At 37.7% G+C, this 13670-nt stretch overlaps 1 protein-coding gene across 5 annotated transcripts in view; it reads right to left on the reverse strand.

The window, feature by feature from the left end:
* The window catches only part of PKIB (cAMP-dependent protein kinase inhibitor beta), a 109549-nt gene that overhangs the window by 75321 nt on the left and 20558 nt on the right, over window positions 1-13670 (reverse strand). For 3 of the 5 annotated variants that reach the window (XM_070449887.1, XM_070449886.1, XM_070449885.1), the window contains exon 2: window positions 7630-7728. The exons of the other annotated variants lie outside the window; for them this stretch is intronic. The gene's annotated coding sequence lies outside the window, so the exon portion shown is untranslated. The remainder of the gene's footprint in view (window positions 1-7629; window positions 7729-13670) is intronic. 5 annotated transcript variants of the gene reach the window in all.

Consider the following 13670-nt stretch of genomic DNA (forward strand, 5'->3'; position numbering starts at 1 on the left):
CAAACCTTGCTGAAACAGACATGTCATATTCATTAACTAGCAACTGTTAACAAGACAAGTATAGGGCAAAGGTAAGCGGACAAGTAAATGGAACAGATGACTTCTGGTCACCAGTGAAAACTGATTTACCTGGCCACATTCCACTACCTCTTGGGATAAATGGGACAGGGTATCTTATCCAGTGGAAGCCTGGGCAGGGAGAGAACAATCATAAGGGAAAAAAAGATGGATTAAACCTAGCCTGTAACCAGCCATTCTGAAGCAAGATACCAGCAATTTCCTGATGAGCTAACTCTCAGAATCCATTATCTTACTTCTCTACATTTTCATTAAACATCCAGTCCATGATGAAAAGAACAATGGACTGGAAAGCATTCCATGTTTTTCTTATCCCATGCAAGTGTTTGATTTTGAGATTTAGGCTGGTATTTCAAGGACTAATCACTTGGCACCTGTGTAACCCAAAGTCATTTCTCCTGCTGCTGCTGCTGCTAAGTTGCTTCAGTCATGTCCGACTCTCAGCGACCCCATGGACTGCAGCCTACCAGGCTCCTCCGTCCATGGGATTTTCCAGGCAAGAGTACAGGAGTGGGTTGCCATTGCATTGGCTTGATTCCTTTGTATGTAGGCTAATCCTCCATTGTAGTTTGTCTGGGAAAGTCCTAGTTTATTTACATTGTCTTGACTTACCATCTGGGTTAGCTTTTGTCATTTTCAAAAAGTCCCAGTGTTGACAATACATAAGACATAAATTAGCATGATTTTTTTCTCTTAAATCTTCCAGCAATAACATCCTCTCATCTATGGGCCAAATTTAGGAGTAAGGAAGGCCACTAAATGTGAATATTAATTGTCTTATCAAAAAACACACTGCTATGTTTCAAATGGATAACCAACAAGGACTTACTGTATAGCACACAGAACTCTGCACAAAGTTATGTGGCAGCCTGGATGGGAGGGGAGCTTGGGGGAGAATGGGATACATGTATACCTACCGCTCAGTCTCTTCACTGCTCACCTGAAACTATCACAACATCCCTTGTTAATCACCTATACCCCAATCCAAAATAAAAAGTTTAATATAAATAAATAAAATGGCAGAGTACAGGCATTAAAAAACCCCATAAATTTCACCCGGGAGAACAGCGCTAGAACTATATATAACTACATAGATCTCAATAACACAGTGTTGTGAAAAGTACTGTGGCATTATTTCTGTAAATTTTAAAAACACAAGCCAGGACTAAATATTGGAATGATTGCATAAACATGTGGGTAAAAGTATAAAATGGATTGGAACAATATGCACTAATTCATAGATACTTCTGAAAGGAGACATAACTAATTGTACCATTTTATTTCTTTAAAAAGGAAGACTTCAAGCGTATGTGTCAATTCTAAGAGGTGGGAGTTGATTTTATGCTTTGTTCTTCTCAGCATTGTTTAAATGTCTCAATATGTAAGTTATACTAATAAAACACAGAACATGACCTACCAAAACAGTCTAAGGGTTAAGTGCAAAACTGGTGGGCCTCACTCCTTAGAGCCCTTCATTGCACTGTCTTCAAGGGAGCCCTTCCCACGTCAATGTTCTCAACTACAGACCCAAGAATATTTTGTCTTCAGTGATGAGTCAATCCCAACACTCCATCCCCAGCCCCTCATCATTTCATGCATGAATCCCTGTGCCACTCTCCTTCCTAGTGGTACCAAGCTTCTGGAACCATCTCAGGTACCAGAGGTAGCCCATTATAAAATTTCAGGCAGCCTTTCCTTTAATTCAATATATCTTTCTCTGATTCCCATCCACTCAGCCTAGTTTTGCCTCCTCAGTCATGCAAATGATGGGCCTCATATAACTGAAGAAAGTTAGCACGTCATACCTGAGTACCTTCCTAGAGCACTAAACATCAGCCACTCCTGATATGATGCCCTTTGGGTCTCCTCACAGTCCTCTGGTCAATTTTTCTCCAGATCTTTAGATCTCTAGATCCTGCAGTTCACCTTAGCTTTGCATCCTCAGTGCTCATAAATGGCACAGAGTAAATGGGGCAAGTGCTCAATAAATGCTGAATGAAAGAACAAGAAAGTGAGTTTTGCAAACAACTAAGCAGTAAATGGCAATTATTTTGATCACTAACAATTAGTGCTGAAGTGTCATGACCACCACCTTCCTTTGTATATATTCCCCTTTCTTTCCTTTACAAGAGTGTCTGTTTGATTTGTTTGTTGGTGTCTGATTTGTTTTGTTGCCTTCAAACAAAACTGATTTGTTTTTTCCCTTAAAAGTCATGGCTTTCTGTTTTTTTAAGTCTTCAAAACTGACAGTCTGGCTAGCATGAAAATTTTTAAGATTCATCTCTTTATCTTTAGGGTGTGCTTGTTTGATAGTGTTCCTCTTATTTAACACAAAATGGCTAAGCTTCTCTTTTGCTTTTATTATTTATAACAAGAAAACACTTTATACATCTCTTTTGGCTACTCCAAACTTTTTTTCTGAGGATGATCAATAATATATAAACCAAGTATAGGGATTTCCCTGGTGGTCTAATGGTTAGGACTCTGCACGGTGGCACAGATTTGATTCCTGGTCAGGGAATAAGATCCCACAAGCCATGTGGTATGCACAAAAGAAAAAACAAAGATAAACTAAGTGTACATCTATGAAGAAATAAAGATATATGCTTAAACCAGTATTTTGTTTGGCAGGGTTATTAGAGCTTATTTTTAGAATCGGGCATTTCCAGGTATGTCTCATAAGTCAGCAGGATGGACCCACCAAGGATATAACCTCTTGAGGACCTTAAAGTCCTTATAGGGAGGACACTGATGATGGCTGTTAGCCAGCCCCCAATACCTCTAAGCTTCCTGAGAAAAAATCACCTATTAACAATCTCACCCCTTGCGTCAGAGAGGGAAGAACCTCTTTAGAGTTGGTGGACAAAAAGAGCTGAAGAAACAAATTTGATCCAGGAATAACAGTTGGGTTAGAATAGAGGAGAAGGGTAACGGAATGCAAAACAGTGGGCAATCTGAACCTAGAAATGGAAAAGAACACCGCATATGGGAAGAGGTGGGGTGGGGAGGGTCTTTCAGGTGAGGGACCACCAGCAGAAAGGCATGGAAGAGGAGGAACGACCTCAGGAGCAAACAGCAGTGACCAGGGACACCCAGGGCGATTGAATGTGAACAGAAAGATGAGGAAGCTGATGCGCCTGCCATTTACTCTTCTCACAAGATATTTGGGACTTGTCTGTGTGTGTGTACACTCAGTCATGTCTGACTCTTTGCGGCTGCATGGACTGTAGCCCACCAGGCTCCTCTGTCCATGGAATTTTCCAGACAAGGATACTTCAAGTGTTAGTTGCTCAGTCGTGTCCGACTCTTTGCGGCCCCATGAATTGTAGCCCATCAGGCTCCTGTGCTCATGGGATTCTCCAGGCAAGAATACTGGAGTGGGTTGCCATTTCCTTCTCCAGGGGATCTTCACCACCTAGGGATGAAACTTGTTCTCCTGCATTTAAGGAAGATTCTTTATCATCTGAGCCACGAGGAAAGCCCAAGAATGCTTAAGTGGGTTGCCATTTCCTACTCCAGGGGATCCTCCCGACCCAGGATCTTCCCACGTCTCCTGTGTCTCCTGCATTTGCAGATAGATTCTTTACCACTGAGCCAATGGAAATAGTCTATTTGGGATTGGAGTCTAGAAAATTTTCTAATAGGGCCCAGCACAGAAAATGACTGTTTTGTTTATTTTAGTGTGAATTGACTGTCAGTCCAGGCTGATGTCACCTGGGATATTTAAAATAAATCAAAGCTTTATTTTTCTTTTTTTCCTTGTTCATTGATCATAATATATTTTGTTTTCCCTCTTGTCCTAAAGCCCCAGCATAGAAGGAACAAAGCTACTTTAGAGGGAGATAAGGAAACAACTTTTCTTGCACCACTATCTACAACAAAAACTCTCTTCATTTTATCCCTGTGTCACTCTCTGCAATTATCCACCACACAATTCAAGACAGAAAACTAGAATTATTTCACTTTTATTAGCGATAAAGTGTTTTAACACATTGTAAAACTCCAGACATTACTCAATGCTGTTGTAAATCACTTCTATTGAAATGAAATGCCCTGGCATATGTATGAATTATACAACTGTCTAGCTGAAATTCCTTATTCTCTTGTATGCTACAATTCTAATTTACCTGACCTTTTTAGGTGGAACAATCCTAACTGCCATGTCATTATTTGATCTTCTCTAGAATTTCATCTTTGGAATTTGCTCTGCGCCTACAGCACAATAATGAATGAGCACTATTCCAGGATGGGCTTTGCTTTATGAAGCCTCAAAACAGTAGTGTACTTGGGATATTAGTCAGCACTTGCTGATTTATTCATTCTATTCTGAAAAGAATTTTCAGATCCAGTGCTAGGCATGCTGTTTGAGTCCTCTTTCTGTTTGTATGTAAAAAAAAGTTTTAATATGTCCCACAATCAAGTCTATCAATCTCCAGTTATGGTTTTTGCCTTTGATGTCATATTAGACCAGATTATATTTGCCAATTTTTCAGTTATATCTCATTATGTTTCTTTTTCAGTTAATCTAATATTTATTTGTATTTCATATAAATAAAAGATTCAAGGTTACAATTTTTCCTAACAATAATTCACCATTGGGATTCTGTTCTTGTAATAATCAATACTTTCTCTACCAACATGAAATGTAGTCTTCATTGTATGTACCCTTGTATGCTTAAATCTGTTTGCAGAATTTTCAAGATGATTTAGCTTCTCCTAAATCTTTATTTTAGGAAAAAGTAACATACTGAAATACTGTCTCAGTAACAGTAATTTTATGTTTTAATACTTGGAATTAGAAGTTCTTTTTCATTATTATTCTGTTTCAAAAATTTGCTTTTCCCAGTCTATTCATTCTTCCAGATGAATTTTAATAATCATTTAGCCAACTTTGCCCTAAAACTCTTTTTATGGTCCTATATGGAATAGCATTAATTTTATAAATTAATTTGGGGAAGCTAACATCATTACAATATTTATTATTCTTATCCAGGAATATAATATCAATCCCCATTACTGCTAATCTTATTTTGCATTTCTCAATCAAATGCTATTTTCTTCATTTAAGTCTTATACATTTCTATTATAGCTTACTCATAGATATATATTTCATTATTATTATAATGGCATTTTTCATCATATTTTCTATTTGTAGCTATTATAGAAAAGTCAATTGATTCGTACATATTTATCCTCTGTATGGTCACTTAACTGAAGTTTCTTATTCTAACAGCTTTTCAATTAATTTTCTTGGGATTTTTAGTAAAAAAAAAAAAAAAAGTATATATACACTCTTTTAAGGGAAAAAGATGTCATCTCTTTGCTAATAACCATGAACTTTGAGAGGCAGTATATCATATGATTTAAAATTAAAGCTCATGAGTTAAACCAGTTGAGTGCTTATTTAGCTACACAATTTATTAGCTGTGTGATCTTGGCCAAGTTACTTAGACTCTCTGGGTCTCAGCTTCCTAATTTGTAAAATGAGATTTACAGTGGTCAATATTCCCTAGTTATGAAAGTTAAATGAGTTAATACCTGTAAATCATTTAGAACAGCTTCTAGCATATATAATAAGAATCTTCTAAATGTTTGCTATTTAAAAAAATCATTGCATTGACTAAAATCTATAGAACGATGCTAATTAAATATAAGTGATGAAACAGGACATGTTGTAAGCATCTAATGTTTTTGTTTTTCTTGCTTTTCACAATTTAAAAACAGCTCTCTATTCCTATGTTACTATATTTTATAAATGTGTATTCTTAAAAGAAATATAGTTGCATTTTATCAAGTGTCATTTGGAATCAGGAAGTGAAAAAATCCATAGTTTAGTGAGGAGCATTACTATATTTAGTATTTCAGTGAATTTTTGTTATATTTTTTGTATCACTTTTATTATTTTTAAAATTTTGTGTTTTTTAGTTAAATGCTCCTCACTAAATGAATCAGAAAAATGTTTCATCTCTTTTTTAGAGTTCATAGAATAAGGGATAATGAGTTCCTTAAAAATGTATGTTTTCAACCATCAACTATAGATACCTGATGAAAACAAGATACTTTTTAGCTCATGCCAAATCTCCCTATCTAAGGTGGTCAAGGACACAGGCATAAACATCAGACAAAATCAGGCTCAAATCCTAACTTCACCACCCACCAGCCAAATGTGTGCGCTTGGCAAAGTGCACTTTTTCACAAGGAATGACTCTGCTTCCTTACTTTCTCCACAGTCATTGTGAGGATTACAAGAGATTATGTTTAAAAGCCTCTACCCATTCCACCCACAATGAAGACTCAATTATTTTACGTTAGTTTCAATTTTTCTTAAATACAAAATTAATGTTTATAAATGTACTTGCTGTTTTATCCTAGTATGGAGATTCCAATTGTTTATATAGAAATATGCTTTCTGATAAAAATTTTTGTCATATTAGTTCTACCTTTTATTAAAAGTAGATTTCAATTTCCACTGACACAAACTTAAAAAGTTGACATAAAAGTACTAAAAATGCTCAGATGACACAAGAAAATGAACCCACTGCCACTGTTTAAATGAAATCACAGCGGGTAAATAGGAAAGCTGTATTGCTTTTTAGAAACCCAGGCAATGAGCCCAAAGCAAATGTAATGTCTTCCATTTTCCTATTCCCTTGGAGCTCCCTTCTCACCAAGAGTGGGAGGAGGCCTCCTGCAGTTGGAGACTTACTCCATGGTCTCTGGTCTGCCATTTAACTGTAGCAGGGAAGCAAATTTCTAACTCCCAGTGGGAAAACACAGCACTGAGATGAGAGAGGCCATCAGCAGCACACAGAAAACTGTTTCTCAAAAAGTATTTGAGATTTATGTCTACCAGTTAGTGTCATCAAAACTATTTCCTTCTATGTACTGATTATGAAGCTATCGCTTTGGTCTCTAGGGAGATCAGTATTAGAAGAGTGGTAAATTTATAGGCTTATAGGCAGGTGGCGAAGTGGTAAAGAATCTGCCTGCCAACGCAGGAGACACAAGAGATGGGGGTTTGATCTCTGGGTCCAGACGCTCTGGGAGTAGAAAATGGCAACCCACTTCAGTATTCTTGCCTGGAAAATTCCGTGGAAAGAGGAGCCTGGAGGGTTACAGTCCAAGGGGTTGCAAAGAGTTGGACATGACGGAGCACACACACAAGTTTATAGGTAATATTATACATTTTTCTTCTGTTCTAAGAATATAAATTTAAAACTTTATTTTGGTGGGCTAGCTGCCTCTGTTAGGTACAATTTAAATAAACACAGCTAAGAATGTAAATATCACAGCAAGCTTAATCTGTGTACTAATCACTGGTCCCTGGCAGACACTGGATGGAAATGTGTAGCTCAAGTTCTCCGCATGCATGCTATTAATTTGACATTAACAATGGATTTTATCAAGCTTCCATTTAACCATATTGATTTGTTTTCTAAAATAAAGACTTCCCACTTTACTTTTCCTTTGCTTTCCTCTGGCTCTATAGCAACAAAGACATTTTCAGGGACACCCTCAATAGCAGGATTGATGGATCAAAAGCATACCCACCTCTATCTCTTCTGCCCCCTGTGTGGCCTCAATAACTTGATGGTTTCCAGCTACCCCCAGATTTCTCTTGATTGAGTGCCTTTTCAGTATACCATGACCCTTGAAGGAAACAAAGGGGGAAAAAAGATGTATTAAGATAAACATCCTTTGTTCCTTGTCTGTTTTGGAAAAGAACAAATGGTTCCTTGGGCAATAACATCTAATTTAATGACAAAATGACACACAATTTTAAAAATAACGTTCATTGCTATTTTTTCATTCCTCATCCTGACTTCTTTTATTCGTTTCTGACTTACAATAAGAGCAGGATAAATTTCCTTGAGTAAGCAGCTCAGCACTCTCTTATTATTTTGTTTCCTATTTAAAAAAAATTTTTTTTGCCATTATTATTTTGTCACCTATTCAAACCCACCAATTGTACTTGGATCAACTTTTCTTGTGTTTTGCCCCAAGACCGTGTAATGTGAACAGTCGGAGACATAGCTACTAAATAGTAAAATCAACAATAGAGCAAAATACATTGCTTTCTTCAGCTTTTCAACTTTCCACTGAAAATAGTTTCACTAGCTGAGTGACAGCCTTTCTCAGATGTGTGACTTTAAAAGCCATATATCCCTGCAGTTCTCTTCGAATTTCAAGGACAAGGAGGAAGGACATTGTTTTCCTCAATTATATAACACAGTGATTGGAATTCTGGGGGAGAAAATCCACCCAATAAAACCTGGCCCACACATAATGCCTCAACATCAAAGGGTAACTTGAAATTTTGCTATGAATAGGTATCTGATACACTTGCATGGTTTCCTTGTTCTTATCCTTTTAGATATTTCTATATCGAAAGCCCCCATTTAAAAACTAATAATATAGAAAACAACTGAGTTACTTTCATTTCCATAGACACTTCTGATAGAGATGGCTACTACCAATCGCTGGGTAAAGCAGGCTCCCTTTCACTCAGGCAGTCTACATATCTGAACAGACACATGGCAAGTGATTAGTTGTCCTAGATGAGAGAGCCATGTTTCATCTTATGGAGATCATCTGTTCCTCCTTCTATAAAGCATGGAGCCAGAAACATCAATATTCCTATGCTTGTATGTGCTAACTTTACTAGGGTCATTCATAGTAGGAGAGTCCAGTACTGTTTGCTGTTTTCTTCTTTCCTTTCTAATAAGCCACCAAATTTTATCTATACCAGGTTCATGCTGCTGCTGCTGCTAAGGCACATCAGTTGTGTCCAACTCTGTGCGACCCCATAGACAGTAGCCCGCCAAGCTCCTCTGTCCCTAGGATTCTCCAGGCAAGAACACTGGAGTGGGTTGCCATTGCCTTCTCCAATGCATGAAAGTGAAAAGTGAAAGTTAAGTTGCTCAGTCATATCTGACTCTTAGCGACCCCATGGACTGTTGCCTACCAGGCCCCTCCATCCATGGGATTCTCCAGACAAGAATACTGGAGTGGGTTGCCATTGCCTTCTCCGATACCAGGTTCATAATTGTCCTCAAATTCATTCTTCAATTCCATTCCCACAGGCACCATCTAATTCCACTCTCCTCATCCACACCTGCCTCCACCCCAACAATTCTTACAGACATTATATCTCTCACTAGTCTTCCCAGTTTGAGAAATGCTCCTTCTAGTCCATATTTCACAGACCACTCACATTGGGACAGTAACTGAATTTGTAATTTGTGTAAAACCTAGGAATTCTATGTGGTAGTAATATTTTACCATGATGCTCAAATAGTCTTTTTCTCCAAATGCCAAGAGCATCATGCTAGCCATCTTTCAAGCGCATTTGCAAATAATTTCATTACTTTTCTTTTTCCTTTGCTTCCCACATTTCCTTACAGCTTACAAGTAAGTCAGTAAAAGAAAATCTTCAGGGCTTGTAACATCGAGGCAGAAATACTCAAGTCAGTTCTAGCTCCAGTTCACCCCTGTATCAGATGCTGACTTTGAAGACTTATCTTTTTTCACAGGTAAATGACAGAGCCTTGTTTATCAAATGGGGATGAAAATATTTACCCTGCTTATCTCTCCAGGATGTTCTGGGAATCAAAAAAGATCACAGGTGATAAAACACAAATATACAATGTTATTTTATTACCCTCCCTGAAGTCCTGCATAAGTAAAAAATGTGCTTCTTGTGTTTAACACCGGATTTGGTTTGGGATCCTAAAAAGGTAGCTGTGATCACACTCCCAAGTCTTAAAGCTTCCTTTTGGGACTATGATGTTCTGAAGAGTTTTGTTTTGGCTTCCAAAGGAAAAACAAAACACCAAAGGAATCATACTCTAATATATTTGCCTTCCAAAGACATGCTGAAATTGAAAAGAGAAAGAAAAGGAACTCAAAACTATGAGAAATCTTAATTGGCTGAAACTGCCATTTAATAAACCCAACTGTCATTTGTGCCACAAATGTTAATACAATCTCTAAAATCCAGCTAAATCCTCCAGATATTACTGGACACTTTGCAACAGGAAATACCAACCCATTCCCCATTATTGCATTGTAGGTTTTTACTTGGAGAATGGAGAATGTGTACAATAGGATGTTTGTTCCGCTTCTAATGAGGAAATAAAAAATATCAACCCAAATATCATTTCATGTATAAGCAGTACTGTGGCCTCCGTTTAGGGAGGTTTTACTTTAGACTTAAAAAAAAAAAAAGGAATATACTTGAACTCATGCATCTAAACAAACCAACCAGAGTGTAGATATTAAGTGCAGAAAGAAAAGAACAGAATGATAGGAATTAAGTCCACAGCTGTGTTTTCTTAGAAACCAATGAGATGAATGTTAATCAGAGTTCACAAAGTTTAAATTTTTCTTTAAATTGCATAGGTATAATCAAGTAAAGAAACACAACCTTCAATAATTATTTTATTATGTAATTATTTTATTTGAAGACTATTGTCCCATATTAAGAAGTAAGTTTGTTCACTCATTTACCCAGATATTCAAAAACCAATATTTACTGATTAGACTTTCTAAGCGCATGCATGCTAAATCACTTCATAAATTCCAACTTTTTGCAACCTTATGGACTGTAGCCCGCCAGGCTCCTCTGTCCATGGGATTCTCCAGGCAAGAATACTGGAGTGGGTTGCCATTTCCTTCTCCAGGGGATTCTTCCTGAACCAGGGATCGAACCCATGTCTCTAGGGTGTCCGGCATGGGCAGGCAGGTTCTTTACCACTAGAGCTACCTGGAAATCCCAGACTTTGTACAAGTTGTGATAAAATGTGCTGGTTTCAATGTCTTGGCCACATAGAGCTAGCAACATATACCAAAAAAAATGCACAAATGGAAGACCCAGAGGGATGGGATAGAGAGGGAGGTGGGAGGGGGGATCGGGATGGGGAACACTTGTAAATCCATGGCTGATTCATGTCAATGTGTGGCAAAAACCACTACAATATTGTAAAGTAATTAGCCTCCAACAAATAAAAATAAATGGAAAAAAAAAAACAACAACTTCCTTCTGCCCAGAATGCAGGTCATACCCCTGTGCTCTCACGAGTAGGTTCTGAGCTTCCTTAAAAGCCAACTCAAAGGTTTCTGCTTTGGTAAAGCTCTTTGGAACTGCTCGAGTTTCTTATGAGTCATAACCCCTGCCCCTAAATCACTTTGTTCATAACTCTCTGATGCACTTATCATGGTCGACTTCTCATGACGGCTCTGTGCATGTCTGTCTCTCTTAGCAGCCTGTGAACATCTTGAATGGCAATGTTTTATTCATCCATCTACAGCACTTGGTATTTTGTCTCTAGCATTTTCAGATATTCCATATCATGGCCCTTTCACCTTTTGTAAGAGCTGAAATACACTTATATTTGCTAAGTCACTTCAGTCGTGTTTGGCTTTTTACAACCCTATGGACTGTAGCTCATCAGGCTCCTCTGTCCATGAGATTCTCCAGGCAAGAAAACTGCAGCGGGCTGCCATGCCCTTCTCCAGGGGATGTTTCCGGCCCAGGGACCAAAACCGCACCTCTTGTGTCTCTTACACTGGCAGGCAGGTTCTTAACCACTAGCACCACCTGGTAAGCCCATTTATAAAAGTGATCACAACTAAATTAGCACTACAGTATTCTCTTCAAATTTCTTTACTTATTCCTAAGTTACCCTCTTTTAACCCTTAGACTAGTATCTTCTATTTTTCCTTACGGTATATGCTTGATTTCTACAACTGCAATAGTTCCTAAACTACCCTACTAACCAGATCCTTGGCAACTGCTACATTTTCAAAAGTTTTAATAGCTATTGTATGTACATAAAATCGCTAATAACCTGTTTTATCCACTCTGTCATTCATCAAATAGTGTTATCTACCATGTGGTAAATCTTTCCTCGTAGCTCGGTCAATAAAGAATCTGCATGCAATGCGGGAAAACTGGGTTCAATCCCTGGGTCGGGAGGATCCACTGGAGAAGGAAATGGCAACCCACTCCAGTATTCTTGCCTGGAGAATCCCATGGACAGAGAAGCCTGCCGGGCTATAGTCCATGGGGTTGCAAGAGTTGGACATGACTTAGCAACTAAACCACCACTCCTATGTGGCAGGTGCCACAGAGCAAACAAAAGCCCTGTTTCAGGGGACACACGGTTACAGCTAGAGCAACTGATAAGAAATATACACAAATGACCAAAATCAAAAATTTACCGGTGTCACATCTCTAATCTATCTAAAATTTTTAATTCAAAAATTTTCAAATGAAGCCTCAGTAGCTAAAAAATGAACTAAGAGGAACCGATGAAAATGACTAAGAATCAGAAATACATTCATGTTTCAGATTCAATTAGTACAGTTACACATCCTGTTTCCTAAGGTTCAAACAAATATCATAACCATAGGCAAAGTAAAATCAGGTCTTCTAATTAAAAATATAATGCCTATATTGTAACATTATTTTTACATAATTTGGCAACGTTGGACAAGAATCTTTAAAATGCTGACCAACTTTGACCCCACAAACCCACTATGAAACTGCCTTGACCCTTCAGGTCCCTAGGATAACCTCGTTTTTTTGTGTTGCTGCTAGGACTGGAGAAAAGAAGATTTCAACATTTAATAAATACCTGTTCTGCGTCATGAGTCTTGCTAGACACTTTGCATTTATTCCACTTTATCATCACAATTAACCTTTTTTTCCAAAAGAGAAAAACAGACTTTTTTCAAAGCTTAGAGATATCTGGTGATGCCTCTCTAACGTCACACAGGTAATAAATCACAGACACATATTCAGCCCTGTCTGACTAGAAAGCCTGTAATTGATCCGCTATCCATCGTTGCTGAAAATATTCCTGGACTGTTGACCTAGCTTTTACATACAACTTTCCCCCTGCATTATTTTTCTCATGACTAAAAGACAGTTCCTTAATGCTTCTTATTGCAAACGCCTAAGAAATATGACTTTTTTGGAGAACGGACCCCAAAACAGTCACTTATTCATTTCCTCTGTTTTTTAACCATTTCCTCTTCCTTCACATCTCACATACCAACTAAAATATATCTCAAATTTCATCCTGAAGAGAAACAACCTCAGTGCAAAATGCCTACTAAATTTATTTTGTATATCCACTGAATTTGGATGGATATAAAAAAGTTTGATTTAAAAGGCTTCTGACTATGGACTATATAGGCCCAAACAATAAATTAAACAAATTTAATTATGTAAAAGATTCCATAGTTTTCCGTATTTTGCATTCTCTCATTATATCATTATAACCTAAAAACAGTTTGTTGTGAATATCGCTTCATGCTGCCCTCATGAAATAATACAGAGCTCAAAATATAGCATTATGATTGAGAAGCGTTACGATTCTAAAGACAGACTTTCTGATTATAAATCTTTTGTGTGCACATCTTTCCTGGTTATTTGACCTTTCTGGGCAGGCCTAGACTTCTCCGCGTGAACTACCTCTCACATACAGTTGTTGGGAAAGTTAAATGACATGCTTAATTTATATATAGGGGCTTTCCAGGTGGCACTAGTGGCAAACAACCCACCTGACAATGCAGGAAATTCTGGG

This window comes from Odocoileus virginianus, chromosome 19 (assembly GCF_023699985.2).
Source record: "Odocoileus virginianus isolate 20LAN1187 ecotype Illinois chromosome 19, Ovbor_1.2, whole genome shotgun sequence".
Classification (NCBI taxonomy): Eukaryota; Metazoa; Chordata; class Mammalia; order Artiodactyla; family Cervidae; genus Odocoileus; species Odocoileus virginianus.